Here is a 21,364-nt window from a genome sequence, read left to right as displayed (position 1 = left end):
AAATATTTCAGGATATATAAACATAAAATATTTCAAGAACCTTCCAGAAATGATAGATACTAAGTAACAGATAATTTCTGATGGTTGAGTTTGAATTGGTGACTTGCAGCAAGCCAGCCAGTGACACTAACCACTACTAGAGATGAGCAAAACTGTCCTTTTCAGAGATCGGATCAGAACTGTTCACTCTCTAAAATGAACTAACTCTTTTTCATGACTCACCACTCATTCACAATAGAAAATAATAAAAAATTTTGTTTGGGTGATCGGAAAATGTTGTAACTTGAGATTTCCATTAACAATATATTTGGCTATAATTTATTACAATTTCATTAATCTCGTACAAATACATCGCAAGCCATATATTTTTAAAGTGAACGTTTCCTTTCGAAGATGCCTAAAATCGCAAAATCTGTACTACAATAAGAAAAAAATATATAAATTTGACTGTAAGACTAAAGTTCTGCATATAGCCTTATGCAGAATAAAACAAGGAAAATATTGGTGTATCATATTTTGCGATATGTTTATCAGTTCACTCGTAATTAAAGCGTAAATTCGAGTGTCCATAATAAAAAATCCTATAGTAAGAGGAGTCATCAGGAACCTAATCTGATCAGTTTAAACAAATAAAAATAAAATAAAAACAAATGATGTATAATAACATAATTATGTAATATACATGCCAGTATTACTACGAAGAACAATATCCAGTAGAGACGAACTCCGATGCAGAGGTGCTGAGTCAAGCAGGTCGAGCCGCGAGCTGTATTACTGCGTGAGCTAAGACCGCAGAGACCAGAGTGACACCTGAGTTGGTTTGCTCAACACTCTGGCTAGAGTCGAGAACAGTGGGTTGAGCGTTGAGCGGGCGAGTTCCGAGGGTGGGGGGAGCGGTGAACGGCCACCAGTCACCCGCTCCGAGACAAATCGTCCGTTCTCTTGCGAGCAGGTTGTTGCAAGTAGTTCTTATGTTCTCCACTAGGAGGCTCTCTGTCCTGTTGCTCACATCAACTGCCCAGCGGGCAGTGCGATGCTAAGTTAAGGTGTGCCAGACACTGCACGCGGCAGAGGAAGCACAGAGACAGCACAAAATCCAATGGGGCACTGTAGAATGCAGGCATCTCTCTCTGCTGTGGGAAACGTTTGGAGCTACCATTCTTTTTTTCTAAATCACTGCTTGTTCACTCCTTTGAAAGATTCAACTCTATGAATCAGTTCAGGAGAGGATCCCCCATCTCTAACCACTACACTGCACTGCGTGAACTACTTTCCATAGGATTGCTCCCTCTCCTAGAGAACCAGTAACCTGCTGTTTCAAAAAATTCTCATTGAAATTGTCTACAGCACCTTGAATCTAGATGTCATTGGCACTTTTCATTGCAGCTCTTACTGATCCATGCATTCTGGTTGTGTTGCTATAATATCTTAACTATGATGAACATTGGAGGTAGTCCCTCTCTACAAACCTTCATGATTTGGTATTCATGGGTATTCAGTTTCCTTGAACTTCCTATCATTGATTTGCACCTCTGGACTGTAGTACAGTTTCATATGGATTACATCGATGACGTCTTTGTGCTTTAGTCATCTGGATGAAGAGACATTATTAACAATGGACAAGCAATGATGAATACAATATGGCATGAAGCAGCCAAATAATCTCACTTTCTGCATAGTTGTAAAAATCCGTATCAAGACCCCTGGGCTTATTTCACTGACTGGAGCCTGGTGTTGCAGTGCTCTTTGTCCTCCTCTTGGGCATCTTGGGTCTGCTTGTAAGTCAGCTGCCTTAGCCATTGATCCTGGTGATCATGTGTTTTACATAGAGTACTGGTTGTTATCTTAATGGTTTCTTAAATAACTGAAGAATTGTTTATAGAGCCTTACATGGTATCGTGTGGTAGGACAGCACTCTCACCACAGGTTATTGGTTTCCATTCAACGGGAATAATAAGTCCAGTCCCAGCACAGTTTCAGCATGGATTTGCTAGTAGTTGCTGAAAGATTACATACCCAATAACTGCAGATCTCATTTGTCTAGGGGGTTTCATCGTTTACTTTGTCTGCAAAATGATCATTCCACCATCTAGCATGGCATGGGCTTTTGTACGATAGGTAATTCTCACCCTGGGGTTGATGTCGCAACTTGAAAATACCTATACTAGTATCAACTAGTCTCAGCTGGAAAACTTTTCCACAATCAGAGGACATCACATGGGGTACTCGGTGCTTCAAAATCATATTTCTACAAAGAACTTTGCAGTTTCAAGAGCTTCAGCAGTTGTCACAGCTTTGGTGACAACATAGCAGGCGAGATAGTCAGTGCAGACATTATCCAATGTTTCCCATTTGTTGACCTCGTGAACCTGCCCACAAGATCAACTTCAATTTGGTGGAATGGTACTACTGTAGGCAGGATTGGTACCGTATGCCCCGGGAGCATGCCTCCATCATTAGCAGTCCTTACAGTGCTTACTGGATTGTTAGAGATCTGGCCAGTCAAACTTGCTTCTGATTCTATCTACAGCCTTCATGAATATCAGGTGACCAGATGTTGGAGTGCCATGGAAGTGCTTTGGGATAACCGGCTGTAGATGAACTAGGATGACAAGCGACAATTTCTGTCCCACTGGATCATAGTTCCTTGCATGAAGTGTTTCTTTTATTAATTTGAATAACACTTTGGAACACTTGAGGCAATACTTACCCTATGACTTATCTTAGAAGAAAGATTAAGGAAAGGCAAACCTATGTTTCTAGCATTTCTGGACTTAGAGAAAGATTTGGCAATGTTGATTGGAATACTCTCTTTCAAATTTTGAAGGTGGCAGGGGTAAAATACAGGGAGCGAAAGGCTATTTACAATTTGTACAGAAAGCAGATGGCAGTTATAAGATTCGAGGGGTACGAAAGGGAAGCAGGGGTTGGGAAGGGAGTGATACAGGGCTGTAGCCTATCCCCGATGTTATTCAATCTGCATATTGAGCAAGCAATAAAAGAAACAAAAGAAACGTTCAGAGTAGTTATTAAAATCCATGGAGAATAAATAAAAACTTTGGGGTTCGCTGATGACATTGTAATTCTGTCAGGGACAGCAAAGGACTTGGAAGAGCAGTTGAACGGAATGGATAGTGTCTAGAAACGAGGATAATGGAATGTAGTCGAATTAAGTCGAGTGATGCTGAGGGTATTAGATTAGGAAATGAGACACTTAAAGTAGTAAAGGAGTTTTGCTATTTGGGGAGCAAAATAACTGATGATGGTCGAAGTAGAGAGGATATAAAATGTAGAATGGCAATGGCAAGGAAAGTGTTTCTGAAGAAGAGAAATTTGTTAACATCGAGTATAGATTTAAATGTCAGGAAGTCATTTCTTAGAGTATTTGTATGGAGTGTAGCCATGTATGGAAGTGAAACGAGGACAATAAATAGTTTAGACAAGAAGAGAATATAAGCTTTCGAAATGCGGTGCTACAGAAGAATGCTGAAGATTAGATGAGTAGATCACATAGCTAATGAGGAGGGATTGAACAGAATTGGGGAGAAGAGGAGTATGTGGCACAACTTGACTAGAAGAAGGGATCGGTTGGTAGGACATGTTCTGAGACATCGAGGGATCACCAATTTAGTATTAGAGGGCAGCATGAATGGTAAAAATCGTAGAGGGAGACCAAGAGATGAATGCACTAAGTAGATTCAGAAGAATGTAGGCTGCAGTAGGTACTGGGAGATGAAGAAGCTTGCACAGGATAGAGTAGCATAGAGAGCTGCATCAAACCAGTCTCAGGTCTGAAGACCACAACAACAACCTCTTTGGTTGGTTATTCCTCCTTCAAGGATTTTATGGTTTGTACTGAATCTTACCTCTGTTCAGCAGCGACGTCATTTAATGCAACAGTGACAGATTTCACCCATGCTGCTGTATTCCACCAAAAGACTCCTAGAAAGACAGTCAGCATTCTTGTGTTTGCATCCGTTTTTATATATCATTATGACATTGTACTCTTGAAGCTTCAACAGCCATCTTGTCAGTTTATCCAGTGGATGCTTCAGGACAGACAGCCAACATAGATCTGGAGCTCTCATCTTCTACAGTTTATGACTGCTCATGATGAGCATGCATGAAGTCTCATCCACAAATAGCATTATGACTACATTCTGCTAAAACACCAATTTTGAAGGGCTGTGTTCTGTCATTGACAGTTATTGCAATATATGTTCATGTTGGCACTCTATATTTCACATTTTTGAGTTTCAACACAATCACTTTTGTACCACAGATGTCTGTCTTCTTTTAGTAATGATGATATGCATCCAAAATTAAAGTAAAGGATGCCCCTGAGTCAACTAGTGTCTAGACAAGTTGGCCTTCGATGATGATGTCAATGAGATTTCTTGACAATGATGTAGGATTTGCATCTATGGTTGTCACTCAATGGATGATCAACTCACTTAATTTTGCTGAAGTCAGCAGCTGCACAAATGGCTGGTAGCTCTGAATGGTGACAGGGAGCAACTATGATGTGCTGGAGAGCAACCTTGTCCAGTGTACAGTGATAGGCTTCACCCCATATGCCGGCTGTAATCATATACAGTTGGCTAGCATGGACAGAACTGTTGTGATGGTTGACATCTGGTGGTGTAGTAGCTGTCAAAAATTATTTTCTTTCTCTGTGGTAGTGTATGACATGTCCAGGATGTCCACAAAGGAAACACACCTTTGTGTTGTCCTCTGTTCTCCAAATGTCTGTTTCTCTATGGTGCATTACAGTTGGTCATATCTGTGTTTGTTGGTTGCTGGGTTGTTGTTTGATGGCTGCAACATAAGTCCAAATTGGCTGCATCCATTCTTCTTTGTGTGTTCAGCTGACTGTGGAGACTGAAGCTGAAGATGATTGGTTAATTGGGGGGTGGGGGTGGGCATGGGTGGTCAAGAGGGGGATGGGAGAGAAGTAAGGGGGACCAATCTCCAAGAGTGGTGCATCCAGAATTAGATATATTCACCGAGAACATTTCCTGTTCTAGTCAGGAATTCACAACAGTAGAAGTGAGAAGGCTGAAAATGTAATGGGCACCTTTTACACTGTCAATAATAAAAATGAGATGAAGCAAATATGTTGGTCAGCAGGTGGGCATCCCTGGGGCTCTGCTTGTACAGGAAATGTAACAACCACAGCTGTTCCAGCCCTGATTCACAACAATCAGTGTGCCAACTATCCAACAGGGTGCAATACCTAGAGTAGAAAACTGACTGCAGCTTAAAGTAGGCAAACTGAGTCTGAAAGTAATTAGAACATAGTAAAAGAGGATTGAAAGAGTAACCTGGTGAAGAAGGTATGGTCGAGGAACCCCAGGATCTAGCACACAGCAGGAGACACCATGTTTCCAACCACTCTGTCCTTCCTCTGGAGGGGACAAGGGGGAGCCATGACATTCAAATCACACATTTACTTCAGACTTTGTACATTTTTAGTAGTCTGTTAAGACAACATAATATGCAAGTTTTGTGTGTCGAATATGTACTGGTGCACTGCAACTCTGAGCACAAGGTGGCGGCAATCAGACGGTTAGCATTAAAGCTCCTTAATCAATGGATCACTGGATTGAGTTCCCCTCACTTTTTTTTTCATTATATTTTTTCAACACTGGTCATATTATTTCATATATATGACATTTGAATGGTAGTATAATGAAAGTACACACACATTTCAATGAATGTTTATTGATTTGGGTGCTTACTAATTTTAATTATTACAAGAAATATTATATTTTTTCATTCTACAAGTAAATGACAAAACACGAAGGTTTCCTGAACACGTATGCATGTGGTGAGTTACAAAATCTGTTATATCTGCAGTTGGGTAAGGTATGCAGAGACAGGCTCCATTCAGCATTTAACTTGTGTAGTGGTGAGATCTTGCCAATGTAACAAGAATGAATAATTACATACGAAATTTTTGAAAATAACAATCACAGATCATAATTTAAAAGTTCACACATATACATGTTTTTTTTTTTCTTTATATTGCCTTTTAGATATCATGCATGTGAAATAATATGACCAAAATTGGAAAAATATAAATTTAAAAAACAAACAAAAAATTAGCAGGACTCGATCTAGTGATCCACAGCACCAATATCAGAGCTTGAACACTAATCTAGTGCTCAGAGTTGCAATCCACCAGTCATTCCAGACTACTAAATGGACACAAAGTTTAGTTTGAAGTAAATCAATGACACAAATGTCATGGCCTCTGCTTGTGAGAGTAAAAATCATTTTCACAGAGAAAACTGAGAACCAGCTCAACCATCTGTTAATCATCCACCAATATTGGAGGCAATGACTCTGAAAGTCCATACTTAGCATGGAGGACCAAATGGATGGGGGATCCCACCAAGATAAGAGCTACTCTCTGTAAGGCTCCAAAACCACAACATGTGGGTGGCTCATCACACAAAATAAAGCTATGAGTTAAACTTGTATGACCTATGCTGTTTGTTTGTTTGTTTTGTTTTAGGCCACAAAAACAAGTAAGGTCAGACATGCCCATGTCAAAACTATAGAACACAAAGACAGAGAGGAGTTAAAAAACAACTATACATCAATCCCAATCAACACAAGAGAAGACAGCTAAAAACAGGTCTATAAAACACACCATAAAGAAGCGGAGGTCAAGGACTAAAATTTAAAAGGCCTTCACCATATTACTATGATGGATAAAAAGTAAAACACAGCCAACAGCCCGTGTGTCATTTGCTAAAATGGCCAATAACTTAGACAGCAAACCCAAGCAGGGATGTAAATGGTTAAAAAATGGATGTTCTGTCAGGAAATGGTGGACAGTTAAAACTTGGGTGCAATGTGTACAAAGTGGTGGTTGAGCGCCACTTAACAAATGATGATGGCTCAAAAGGCAGTGCCCAATATGCAGCCTAGTTAAAATGACCTCCTCATGGCGGAGTGCTGAGAGGAGGTTGTCCAAGCCACTGGGAGATGCTTAATAATCTGGAGCTTATTCTTAAGAAGGGAGGATCAGTGGCAATACCAAAGTGACACCACCTCCTAATAGAAGACAAAACAGAGATCATCGGAGGGAATATAAGAACTAATGAGCCGAGGGATGAGGACTGCAGCCTTGGCAGCAGCATTGGCAGCCTCATTTCCTGTCAGACTGGCATGAATAGGAACCCACATAAACAGCATAGTGGCTCCATCAAGAGTGAGCAAGTGACAGTTTTCCTGGACCCATTGCACTAAGGGATGCACAGAGCACAGAGCCTTTGAAGAGCACTGAGAGTGAGTCTGAGCAGATGACACAACCGAAAATCCTGTGTTGCCAGATGTACTCTGTGGCCTGGTACAGGGCGAAAGCTCTGCTGTAAATACTGAGCAGTGTGCTAGAAGCCAATACCAAAAAATGTTGGTGCCAATGACAAAGGCACAGCTGACACTACTGTCAGTCCAAGAGCCATCAGTGTACATAAGGTACAGCCGTGAAGTTCCATGCAAAGGTCCTGAACTGGAGGCCATAGAGCGAGGCTGGATTAGTGTCCTTAGGAAGCAAACGAATGCCAAGGTGAGCACAGGCTGCCGCATGAAGGTGAAGGTGAAGGTTTCACACCCACCAGGAATTTTACAGGGAATGAGAAGTTAAGCTGCCGCAGCAAGAGCCAAAAGAAAACTGTAGGAGGTAACAGAGAAGAGGGATGTGCCCCATGCTGCCATACTGGTAATCAAAGGACTCATCAAAGGAGGTGGCATAGAACGGGTGGCCATGCATGACAGACAAATGGCATGCATACCTGCTAAGGAGAAAGTCATGGCTGTAGGACAGCGGTATTTAAGCAGCTTCCACATACAGACTCTCAACTGGGCTAGTGTTAAAGTCACCAGTGGTCAAATGGATGCCACGATGGTGGATAGTATTGAGATGGTGTAAGATGGGACAGTCATGCAGATGCACAAAGCACCCAGAGTCTAGTTTCAAATGGACAAGTCACCATTACAAATGGAGGAGGGTGGTCCGACCTTCACCATAGGAAGTACCATTGAGGACAGTTTTGTCAGTGGAAAAACGAAAGCCATTGTCAATGCTCCATGAGTAAAGATGATCAAGACATTACTGAAGGCACCACTCAATATGACAGGTCCATGGAAAATTGCAATAGATGAAAAAATCATGAACAAAAAGGGAGCCAGAGATGACTGGCAGTACACAGGCCATTATAAGGTTAATAGTGATAGGAAAGAGGATGATGCTCAGGACGGAACCCTGAGGGACACCGTTTTCATGGATAAAGGTGACTGACAAGATAGAATCCACACAGACCTTGAAAACTTGCTCTGTTAAAAATTCCTCATGGAAACAGGGCAGGTGGCTAAGGAAGCCCCATGTGTAGAGAGTAAAGAGGATACCAGTCCTCCAGCAGATGTCGTAGGGTTTCTTCAAATTCAAAAAACACGCCCATAGTCTGGGATTTCTGCTGAAAACCATTCACGACATGGGTGGACAGTGATGATGTGGTCAACTGCAGAACAGCATGCTCAAAATCCACAGAGTGCAGTGGTTAGTAAACTGCGAGACTCAAGCCATCATACCAGCTGCACATGAATCATACATTCCATCATCTTGCAAACACAGCTGGTGAGAGAGATGGGGTGATAGCTAAAAGGAAGGTGTTTGTCCTTAGTGGGCTTAAGTATGGATGGGTATGACAGTGGCTTCATGCCAGCATCTGGGAAACGGGCCCTCTGCCCAGATGCAGTTGTACATATTAAGCATAAAGTGCTTGCCTGCAAGAGGAAGGTGCTGCAACATCTGAATGTGAACAGTGTCTGGCCCAAGGGCAGAGGATCAGGATGAAGTGACAGAATGGTCTAGCTCCCTCATAGTAAAGGCAGCATTGTAGCACTCACAATTCTGAGAAGATAAGGATAGTTCCTGAGACTCCTCTGCTCGTTTCCAATGCAGGAAGGCAGGGTGATAGTGGGAAGAGCTCAAAATTTCCACAAAATGGCAGCCGAAGGCATTGGAGATAGCAGTACGGTACACGATGACATCATCTGCACTGTCAGGTGGGAAATTGGGGAATGGATCTTGGTCCCAGAGAGCCGTTAGAGGTGGGTCCATATGACAAAAGAGAGAGTGGAACTATTAAAAGAACTAGTGAATGAAATCCAGCTAGTTTTTTTGCTATCCAAAATATCACAACAACACTGTGCATGCATCTGTTTATAATTAATGCAGTTTGCCATCATAGGATGATAGTAGAAATGTGGAGAGCACATCTCTGTCCACGAATTGTGTCCTGTCATGCCTCTGTCTACCAAGGGACCGGGACACAGCTTGGCAAAGAAGTAGTGCGGGGAATTGAATGTTCGGCAGCAGTAAGGATAACGTCTGTAAGATAGTCCATCTGATCATCACAACTGGGGAAATTGTGTTCATCGAAGGTCACCAGGGAGGAGTGAAGCCACCAGTCAGCCTTAGTAAGCTGCCATTTGGGTGTGCATACAGGTGAGGCAGGAGTCATCAAATAGATAGCACATGGGAAATTAGGTCCAAATGGGAATAGGTGCGCGAGGAGTTGGAAAGGAATGTGGGAGCTCCTGTCTTAAGGCAAAAGAGGTTAAGTCTGTTAAGATGATCAGCCAAGAGGGCACCTCTGTGACAGGGTCTGGGAGAATCCCAAAGGGGGTGGTGCACATTAAAGTCACCGAGCAGCAGAAAAGGACCATGAGGTCCACAGAAGCATTGGCTTTCCTGTGCTGTTGGTCTGTGGAGTCCAATGCAGGACAACAGTTGGTGGTGCGCACTGGCAACAAGGAGGCTGAAGGCATCACATGGTGATGTTGTCAAAGAGGGATCTTTGAGTTGGGGAAGGAGAAGACTGTTTCCCTTTGTTTGACTTCTTAGAGCCTTTCTGCTTAGCAGAGGAAGATTCAGGTGTTGGTTCACTGGAGGGATGTAGGACGTCTTCATGGGAGTACTTCTGTCGTTTCCAGGCTGCCAGTTGGTGTAGCTGGTGACTTTGCCCATTGGGGTGAGAGTTTGATGGCTTGTTGCACAGCTGGATGAGGGGACAGCGATGTGACCTTGACACTGGGTGATTTCACAATCTTGGAGCAGAATTTGAGGTCACATGTCTGCGCGGCCATGTTCTTCATGCAGCGAGATGTAGCAAGAACAGTACTGTATCTGCAGGGTTTACGACTCACCAATAACTAGTGAGCTACAGGCTACGGAACATTTTCTTTTAGCTGGATCTCTGGACAGACCACTCATTGAGATTCACGGGACAATCTTGAGTCGAGGCGGCATGGTCGCCATTGCTGTTGATTCAGTGGGGAGAAGGAGGCGGACAATCACCCCTGTGCAAATCCCTTCCACAGCTGACACATTGGCTGAGTGTTGACAAGATGTTCGAGTGTGGTTGAAAATGACGCTGGTTGCAGCGCATCAGGGTTGGAATGTATGGTCAGACTGTGATAACTTCATAGCCTGGTTTGATCTTGAATGGAAGCACCACTCTACCAAAGGTGAGAAAAACAGTGTGTGTGGGCACTAAGAAGGAATCTACCTTTCTCATCACCTGATAAGAGAAGTATATTTGGATCTTGGCCTCAGTCAGACTATCGAGCACCCTAGTGTAAATAACACCACAGGAAGAATTCAGAGTTCTATGGGTCTCAACACGAATAGGACAGCCACAGAGAAGTGAAGTGGCAAACAGTTGTTGTGCTTGAGAATCACAAGTAGACCCCAAAAGCATAAGTACCATTCCATAAACGAGAGCAGGATTTCACAGATCCAGCAATTGCGTCAACACCTTTCTGATAATGAATGGATTTACCATTGCTAAGGACTGACCATCTTCAGTATGTAAAACCACAAGAACCATGGTGCAGCTGGAAGGGTCTTTGAATTGATAGCATCATTTCATTTATGTTTTGTAGACGTTGATTGTGGAGATGATTGGCTCATTGGCAGAAAATTCCCCATAATTGCCAGCATCTCCAATGGCGTCCTCCTTCGAAATGGGGGCTCCCTTCACAAGGCCATACCTCCCAAACACCTAACAGAGGGACCAATTTGCAATTTGGGAAGGTAATAGCTCAAGCAACCATCCCTCTGTGGGCCTGGCCTGTACCAGCGGGTATGTGCAAACCCTACCTGTCAACCCGGGGCTGGGAATTAATCACCCTTTATGTGTCAGATGTGTGTACCAGTCTTCATGAGTGCACAGGGAAGAAGAAGAGAAAGAGGAACCTCAAATGCCAAAGTGGAGGCAGGATAGGAGAAGGTAAACAAAGAAAGGAAAAGGGAACGAAAAACAGTTGTGAGATTGTTCTTGTGTCAGCGATGGACAATGTGGAACATTCCCAATAACACCCCAGACATTTTTCCCAAGGGATGGGAAAAGAATAACAAGAGGAAAGACATACAGCACAGAAGGGAAAAGATGGCTGCAAAGGCTGCGGTAGCCAAGCACAAACGCACCAAAGAGTGGTGAGCCTACTGTGGGGCGGGGGCGTATGACTGTGATAAAAACTGGTGAATAAAAATTGGTATAGGGCCTCAAAAGCCCCAGTCATTGTGTGTAAGTAAAATGTGATGATGCCAAGCAGTTTTGTGCACCTTACGGAAGTCAAGAAAAATTGTGATAAGGTGTTGGCATTTAGCACTAGCCGCGCCCCTATATGTTTGGGGCAGCCAAGTCAGCTTTTTATTTTAAAAAAAAGGCCCAAGAAATGACAATATCCAAAGATCTGTTGGCTAGAATCTCCCTTATTTTGCTTCCATTTTTTTCCCAAAAGATTTTATATTCGCCCCTTAGATGTTTTCCATTTTTTAGGTTTACTCAGGGAAAAAAATTCATCTTGACAGGATGATATCAATCTGTACTGACTAGAGCAACAAATTTTAATACTGGTTTTGTAGTGCTTAGGAGGTGTAACAGTTATTGATGACTGCATAAAATTAAAATCAAATACCTTTTTGTTTTTAGGGTGGTGTTGTTGAGGATATTTTATTTTCATTGTTTCTTTCTTATCATCTGAATACAGTCAGTGATGTTCTTAAACACAGCACAATATAAGTTCCTCTTGCTTCTCATCTACGTTCAATAGTCCATGAAAATCTTTCCTTATTTAACACACTTTTCAGTAAAGTCATTAGCAGCTTTTATCTCCTTAAATATAATTTCAGCATCTAAATTTGAAGTGCTACTCATCCATGCTTTCTATGAAATGAAGATGAGATTGAATTAGGAGATTAAAACGAATAACAAATCATATTCAGAATAATATTATGCTTACCATCTAAATGGTCCATCAAATTCTCCACAAAAAACAATGTATCTGTTTTCTATTTGTAGATTCTATCTATCCAAATCTGATACTATTGTGATTTTCATTTATACATCTACTTCATCATGAAAGAGTGATAAGAGAGATGATTGTTCTCATAAATACTACAAATGATGACTAAATTTCCTTATAGCTGTTTTTGAAATCTTGGAATCTATAATTTTGTATGATTTCAGATGATTCAAAACGCTGAGATCCAGATGAGGAGCTTCTATAAGTCTGCTGCACTGAAGCCACGATTTGACAAAAACAAATAAATGAAAAGAGAAACCATTAATGGTTACAGTGTCTCTGTTCATGCAGTAACTGCATTTATTGCAACATAATGTCCTTCGACATGCATGCATTAATGATACAATCACACCAAGCAGTACTAAAATGAGATATACAATAATAACAATGGTCTTCCTATGCTTAGTTTCACAAATGTGCACCAATTTGGATTGTGGCTGCATGGCATATGGAGGTTTGGACCAGCACTGGGGTGTGCTTGGACAGCTGAAGTTGCTGAGTCAAGTGCCTGTGACAGGCAGAAAATCTGGGTTCAAGTCCCAGTCTGACAATTTTTTTTTGTTTGTCACAAGTAGCTGTTGTTAATATGTATTTGCAATATGTGAATTCCCTTCATGAAAAGAAAAACATTTCTCAATGCATTTTTATTTTCAATGGATTATTCAAGTTGTGATCTTAGCAGAAACATTTTTAAGCAGTAACTTGCTCTTGCCACCCATCTTGCGTGATGCATTGCTCCAGGAAAGAGCATTTTCACAAGATTTTTCCAAAGTCTCCTCTCAAAATTCTTACTCAGAGCTCTGAGTTCATGACAGTCACCCTACTGTTGGTTTATCTGTTTTACTTTTATAAAAATTTAACATCTCCTTAATTTTAACAGAGCCATTCTGTAATTCTGAAATGCCAATGTCACTGTTCACAAATGTAACAATGACTGGAAATCTTTCCTCTTTAGGGTCCCTGATGTTTAATGCTGGCAACAGCTGACCATCCCAATGAAGAGTAAGAATTGCAGGGATAGATTTTTTTAAAACATTATTTTATTGTTTCAGACTGTTCTCTCCTCTTCTTCTGTCGGATACTATTAAGGGAAGATTTATTAACCCACTATTTACCATTATCCCTTTTTTGGAACGCAAGAAAGAGGAAACAGATTTCAGACATCTGTTGCCTCCAAACTACAGAAAATAGAAATGCAGTTCCAGTGTCCCAGGAAAGAGAAAAGTTCAAATTTTGTGCATTCAATGTGAGCACTATGTGTTACATGAAAATATCAAAATGATGGCTTGTTTCCAGCGACATATTAAGCAGCCGGTCTCTCATTATCGAATTCACAGCTTCAACAATGTGATGTTACAAATTTTCAAGAGTGTCAGGCATAGGGGGATAAAAATGCAGTCTTTTAGGTAACCCTAGAGATAAAAGTCACATGGTGTGAGGTGTGGAGACTGGGGAGGTGATGAAGTTTCATTTCTTTCTACATAAGCAAAGAAACTTTTAGCTTTGATTGTTGTATCTGAAGGTTGAACTGCCTGCTATAATGCCTGAAAATTGAAAAGAAATAATTTCTCTCTAATTAGCCTGTTTTCTGTCTTCACATTTGGCTGCACTGTATGGCTGTTGGTAGTTTCTGTACAACAGTGAACTCTGATTTAGTTGTCTGTAGGGGATTGTTATGAACATAGAGATGTCCATGAAGCATTCAGCATATTTCAGATTTCCTGAAGTAAATGCAATGCTGATTTATTTTGTGTGTTCCAATAATGAGACAAGGGAATGTTACAGTTTCACTACTGTGCTGAAGTGTCGTATTACTACATACACCTTTTATATATAAAAATTACTATTTACATTGCTGACGTCCACATACTTTACATTACATAAGATTGGAGAGCTACAAAGTGAATGAAGATGAAGCTGATGACTTAGAATTGGTAATTACTTCACCCAGTGCTGATGAAATAGCAGATGAAGAAGAGATTGAAGAAAATGTGCGGAACAATGGCTTTACTATGCAAGATACAGCAGGTACTTTAAAATTTATATCCAGCAGGGATGCAGATTCTGTGACTACATATTTGACAAAGAGAATGACGTTCTTGTAATGAAATGAAGAGACAACAAAATAGTATGTGTAGCCACAAATTACAATAGTATTACTCCTCTAAGCTGTGGTAAAAGATACTCAAAGGGAAAGAAAAAGGAAATATCTATTCAAATGCCACATCTGGGTGGCACTGATCTACTGGACAAGGAGATATCATAGGACAAGGATTATTCAATCAGATTATTGATTTCTGCATAATACATCATGGTGTGCATACCAAATTGCTAACCCAAATGTGAAGCTCTTAATTTTGGGTGTCAAAAGGACAAAAGGGATTATGTACATTTCAAAGAAAACAGGGTCACCATAATGCAGAGGACCACGAGGAAGTAAACTGATGGGAGGATGGGTGAGCACAGATGGACAACTAGATCCAGGAAACCTGTTTTATTTGTTTCACTATGTCAATTACAGTTTTCTGAATTAACAGTAATATTGTTCATTTTAGTACCTAATTTTGCCAGTGTCCCAGAAATGGGACATTCTATAGTTTTTGTACTAAAATACTGAAATTTTTCAGAGCGGCTTTCCCTTTCATTTGTCAAATCAATGTAAAAAGATTGAAAAAATAAAATAATAAAGTTTTTGCAAGTAATACATTAATAGAAAGCTTCTCAGTATTGTGATGAAGTGCCTCTCTGTAACATCTAGAATACATATACAGAATCTCTTACACTCAGCTGACATCTATCCAATGCGGCTGCTAATTTTTCAGACATAAAATCTTTGGTATATTGATTTGCAATATTCTCCAATGAACAACTCTTGGAAGCATGTCATATACTTAACTATCACAATGTCAGTGTCATCTGAACTTGAAAAAGGGTTATCTGATTCTTCAGATGATGAAGGAAGAAGAGCAAAAGATGTAATAGCATAGAGAATTGGCATATACAATATCAAATGAATTGTCTAAGTTAGTTATAAACTTCTATTCATGTTACTTAAACACACCTTGACTTTCTTTCTATTTTCTTTTTGCAATTTTCTCTATTTTGGAAGCAAGTTTATGTAAACAATGCTCAATATCTCTGGATGGAATTCTTGCTTTCTCCCAAAATTTAATGCACTCGTAAACCAGAAGATTAGAACTTTTCTAATGGTTAATGTTACTTCCCATATTTTATAAAATAAAACCCCTAACACTTGTCTATTTGATGATAATTTATGTCTAGTTATTTGACAGTTTGTATTTCCTATTAAAAACACAAATTCCTGAACACTGTCTTAGATAGGGACTGAAAAATATATGCTACATGGTTGACACCTAATAAAGTGACTGTGCTCCACATATACCTACAGATAAGCCGAGGTATCATCGGTGAACAATGTGAAAGATCACGTTCCTCACGAAAGTTCAGGCTCACGCTGGCATCGGCTACAGCATTTTGATTGCAACAAAATTTTTACAGGTAAATTTTACAATCATTCAAATGACGATGGAAGATGGACACTCAAACAATACTGAAGTTGGAAAAGAAGATACACCCTAGTGCTGGCATTTAGAAAAAGCCTATCAGATTGCTGCTAAGCAGATGGTCAGTTGTGGACTGTCCCTCCCAGAAACCACCGTGATAGGCAGACAAAAGGCCCCAAGATTCAAGAACCCAGCACAATCTGCAGGCAGCATCCTTCCTATCAACTTATAGAGTATGTTGGTCAGGTTATTGGGTGGTTATTGGTTGAGAGATGTTGAGTTCTTGCTTAGCTTTAAGGATTGGGACAACTATGCTATCTCGTCACTGCAAAGAGATGATGCCTTGGAGTAAAATGGTCCCTGAGGAGAAGTTGCCTTTATCATCTGATTGTGAACTGAATCAGGGCCCGGGCTGGGTCATGGGATGAGGCGAGGGGCTGCAGTACTTACCAATCAGTGGAGAGATCATTATAGGATTCCATTTTCTGGAGAATAAAACATGTGGGGAGTCTTCAACTTGTCACTTCTGCAGTAGAAACATGCCGGATAGGAAGAGGATGTTGATGCTGTCACAAAGTGGGTTTCAAGGTGTTGCACAGGAATGATGAATTGGTGGAAAGACCACTTTGTAGTACAAGATGCGGAACAGCTGTTGGTCATTGGCAGCCCATAAGACCACAGAGTATGGCCCACACCTAAGTTGTAGTGGCATGTGTCCCATCATTGCAGGGCTCATTGGCAATTTTGACTAGCTATTGCAATGTCTTTGGTCAACCATGGTCACAAAGGTCATCATGTAGTGATCAATGCAGCAAAGACACAAGATTAGGGCAAGAGGTTGTTAGATTGATAGCTGAAGAAGTGCCGTGGGTGTCACTGAAGTGGGTAGGAGAATCATTGTTGAGGAATCACTGATGATGGTCTGTGAGAAGCTGGTCAATTAGGAGGCTGCTATCAGATGAAGGGGTACTCTTCCACAGGGGTGGTGTGTGTTCACAAGCAGGGGAAAATGGAGCGGACTTGATGGATTAATGTGGTCCACTCAACATAAGTAAGTAGCCTGCCTGGAGATAAGTAAACTTTGCAGGTGGTAAACACTGAGGTCGTTTGCACCTGCACTGTTATTGCCCTGAAGGGGGTATGAAGGGGAACCCAACACTGAAGACATCTGTATGGACCTATGTACAGACCCATCTAGATCCCCTTTTGGAACCAGTACGATTCCAACAGAACACACAATAATCATGAACCATTGGAGAATGGTCATCAGTGAAATGCACTTCTTGGAGAGTAATGCAAACCACAGATGAAAAGGAAATAAGGTGGTGTACTTCCAGCAGGTGGCATTAGTACCTGCTACAATTCCACTGAATGATGACATAACTGTTCTTCTTCTTCTTTTCCTTCATAACCTTTGGAGGGCAAGGTCCATTCAAGAGGCTATTCACATTGAGTACAGGGACATATGAAAAGCAGACAGCCCTGGGATCCATGGGCTGTGACTCCTTCAGTCATTGTTTGGTGTTGGGCTTCCAGTCAGGGGTTGCCGAGGAGAGGGATCCCGAGAGGTAGCCCTGACACTGGTGAACATCGAAGAAGGAGAATGCTTCTCCAGATGGGTGGAGGAAGTGGCTCCCAAAGAAGGTACCATGGAAGAGGAGGTCGCAGATGGGGAGGGTGATGGTTGTGATGTTAGCATAATTGATCATAACATCTACAGGATGCTGGCATTCATATTTCTTATGTGCCTTGGTATCTGACAGGCAGTCAATAGATTTGTATTCCTGGATCTTCTGTTCTTTCTTTCTTAAATCTGGACATTGAGGGTGGCGTTCTGCACAGTTGCCACACAAAGTGGATTTTCAAAAGGACTACCTTTGCGAAGTGATTGTGCATAGCTGCTGTATTTCGAGTCTCCCATGGAGTAGGATGACTTATGCTCAAAGCATAAACATCTGAAAGACCTCATGAGTGGTGGGACGTACAGTTCGACATCACAGCTGAACACCATGGTCTTAACTTTCCCTGGAAGATAAAGACACCTGTATCAGTACGATTATCCTTGGGATCTTTTTGTCTACATCTGATAAAATGTATGCTTCACTGCTGGAGGTTAGTCCGAAGCTCCACATCTGCTTGGAGAATAAGAGCTCTGTAGAAGATGATTTTCTGGGCCATATTCAAAGTTTTTTGTGGGGCCGTGGTCACAGGTATATCACCTAGATGATCACATGCCTGAAGAGCTGCAGAAGAGGAAGTTTTAATTAATAAGAAACCATTTTGCATTTTCTCTGGAGACCCAGTTTCACCAAATGCATCGTCAAGTTTTTTTCTTTTTTTTTTAAAAAAAAAATAGAAAATAAAAAGGTTTCATCACAGTAAAAATATCCCTATCAGTCCAAGTACATACCAAGATGTCTGGCCTGTCCCTCTTCCCATGGCGTAGCCAGAGACGGAAATGTCATGGGGTCATATCTATCTACATTATAGTAATCCTTCCCATTGGAAGAGGCTCCTGGAGTCTTGCAGCTATCAGCGGAAGGAAATTTAATTGTTTCACGTGCAAATCATCTGCCACAGTATCTCTTACCCTGAACGGGGACTCTTCCCATGGGCACCATCCAGCCATAGCAAGAGTTACCTGCCTGGAGTCCCTCTGCCCAGCCATGATGGGGACATACTCCCATACTCCTTGGCTTGCATGTGGAGTTTGCAGCTCAGGTACCAACAGTGTGATCCCTTGATGACCCAGCCATAATCGAATAGCTACTATGCTGGGTTTTGTGCTTAGCATCTTTGCAAGAAAGGAAGGGTGCAACAAGAGGGAGAGAGAGACACACACACAAATGGTCCAATATATGCCATGCTGGGCAATCTTCCCTGCATGATCCACACTTCTGTAAAATTTTGAGAAGCAGTAGCAAGTCAAACGCAACAAGGGACCATACAGTTAAGAAAGAATGGCGAAAGGGAAGAAAACAAGTGTCCAAAATCACAAACCAGATCCAAGCAAAATTGGCACCAAGAAGACCATCCAATGGAAAGGCAGAGAGGAAAACAGAATAGTAGCAGTGCAATGCTGGTGTCCCATGCTGGCCAAGAAGGCACTCACAAAAGAGATGTGAGCCACCTGGAGGTGCTGAAGATCTTCAACATTCTCAATATTTTTCTCATGTATGGGGTCGACATTCATGGTTGTGATCTATTTTGTACTCAGTTCAACATTTCTGGCTGCCATACTCTGTGAGATTTCATTGACATCTGTCATATTTGGATTCACAGTTTGGTATAGGGCCACAGTAATACATATGTGTCATTTCTCCATGATGTTGGGTCCTGTTCTTCAGTTGTCTTCCACTAAGCCTACTTGCTGCCGATTATCACCCAATGTTTGCTTCAGTTCAGCACTGAATTTGTCCCACCTACTGAGCTTCCATTCATTATTCTCAAACCACTGTTGGGCTGTGCTGTGTAACTAAAAAAACACATTTGCCACACACATCATGTCATTCCACCTGTTGCATTTGGTGACTTGGTGAAATCCTTTCAGCCATTTTGTTGGATCCTGACCAGTATCAATAGAAAACACTGATGGATGCCTGGTGTGCTGCCACCTCACTGCTGTTTTGGAATTTATCTGCCTCCTGAATAGGTGGATCTTAGGAACAATGTACTTTGGTTCCATTCAGTGTAGCCAACTACTTTTACATTGTTTAATTAGAGCCAAAGTGATACAGATGTTCTGAAGTACCCTATTCTCACTATTCTCCCATTCAAAACTATTTGACAGCTTGTCACCAACTCCATACTGAAAAGAGGCATTTTGACTGAATGGATATGGGGAGGTGTCCACAAAAGCACAATTTGTGGAACTGTCCAATAATATTGTGCCTTGAACTATTGTTATACGTCTTACTGATGTCAAAAAATATACCTATGTATATAACTATGAATGCCACCTGGACAGCCACACCTAACAGGGTCATGTCATCGACAGTGGATCAAAACCCCTGAATCTACAACGATAGTGGTTAAGCAGCTGCCTGGTCTCCAACATCCAGGCCAGCCAATGCTTTATCATTCATTACAAGGTCTTTCCTACACAGCTCAGTAAGGAGATTATTCATGGAACTATGGTGACATGATTAGTCCGTCCCTTGTTTGAGGAGAGGTATCAAAACAGCCTCCCTCCACGAGTTGGGAAATTGTCCTGTCCTGCCATAGGAAATTAAAACATTCCAAGATGATTACTTTTCTAAGCTGTGTGCAGGTTTTGCAATACCCAGTATCAGATTCTGTCATGAGCAGGTGCAGTATCAGGAGCCTTAGTGCGGAATCAAGCTCCCACTTGAAGATAGTGCAATTGTATGGACTCAGAATTGTTTGACCTGTAGGCCAATTCACCCTCTCCATGGTTGCAGGGTTGTTGTAGAAGACTGGATAGTGGCAATTTTCATTGCAAAATGCTCTTCAATTATCTGGATGAGGTCTGTGGACACTTCAAGGAAAATTATTATATTCAAATTTAGAATATGTTCAAGAATTCTGTAGAAAGCTGATATTAAGGATAATGGTCTGGAATTTTGCAGACTCATTCTTTTGCCCTTCTTATATACAGGAGTCATCTGTGCTTTTTTCCAGCTGCTTGGGACCTTGTGCTGGGCAAGAGATTTGCAATAGACACAAGCTAAGTATGGGGCCAATGCCATACAGTACTCTTTCTAAAACCGAATTGGGATCCCATGCAAACCTAGGAACTTATTTGTTTTCAATTCTATCAGTTCTCTAAACCAGGGATGCCTATTTCTACATTATCCATACAAGAGCCTGTGCATTGATCAAACAATGGTATGTTCGTATGCTTTTCATGGGTGAATGATTTCTTAAACATGAAAATTAAAACCTCAGCTTTCCTTTTGCTACCATCAACTGCCACATTAGATTGGTTAATGAGTGACCACACAGAAGCCTTAGACCCACTTAGCAATTTTACATAGAACCAGACCCATTAGCAGAGCTGAAATTAGTGTGACTGTCCGTATTGAGGACGCAAGCTCTCGAGACATCATTAAGCTCATCTCACATGGAGTAAGGTTTGCTGTAAGATTGCTAGGTGCCGGCTAGTAGGTGGTGGTTATGGCTACACCATATGCTGAATCTCTCACATGGTGTGTGATTCAGTGCAGAAGCTGGCTGGCAATCTTGACTGTATGTTCAGGCATGAAAGCTGATCGAATTGTGATCTTCCTCAAATGATTTCAAAGGAACTATTCAGTCAAAAAAATTATTGTCACACATCTTACGGCTTCATGATGAACTGTCTATCATTTTGTTAATGGTCATATTTTATATGGTATTTCAGGATTTTATGTAAAGTGCTTTAACCTGAACTATTATTATTAGTGCCAGTGCCTACTGTACCTGCCCCTACATATTTAATGAGGATTGTTGAGTCT

Source organism: Schistocerca gregaria, chromosome 7 (assembly GCF_023897955.1).
Source record: "Schistocerca gregaria isolate iqSchGreg1 chromosome 7, iqSchGreg1.2, whole genome shotgun sequence".
NCBI classification, from domain to species: domain Eukaryota; kingdom Metazoa; phylum Arthropoda; class Insecta; order Orthoptera; family Acrididae; genus Schistocerca; species Schistocerca gregaria.
This window is presented reverse-complemented; position numbering follows the sequence as displayed.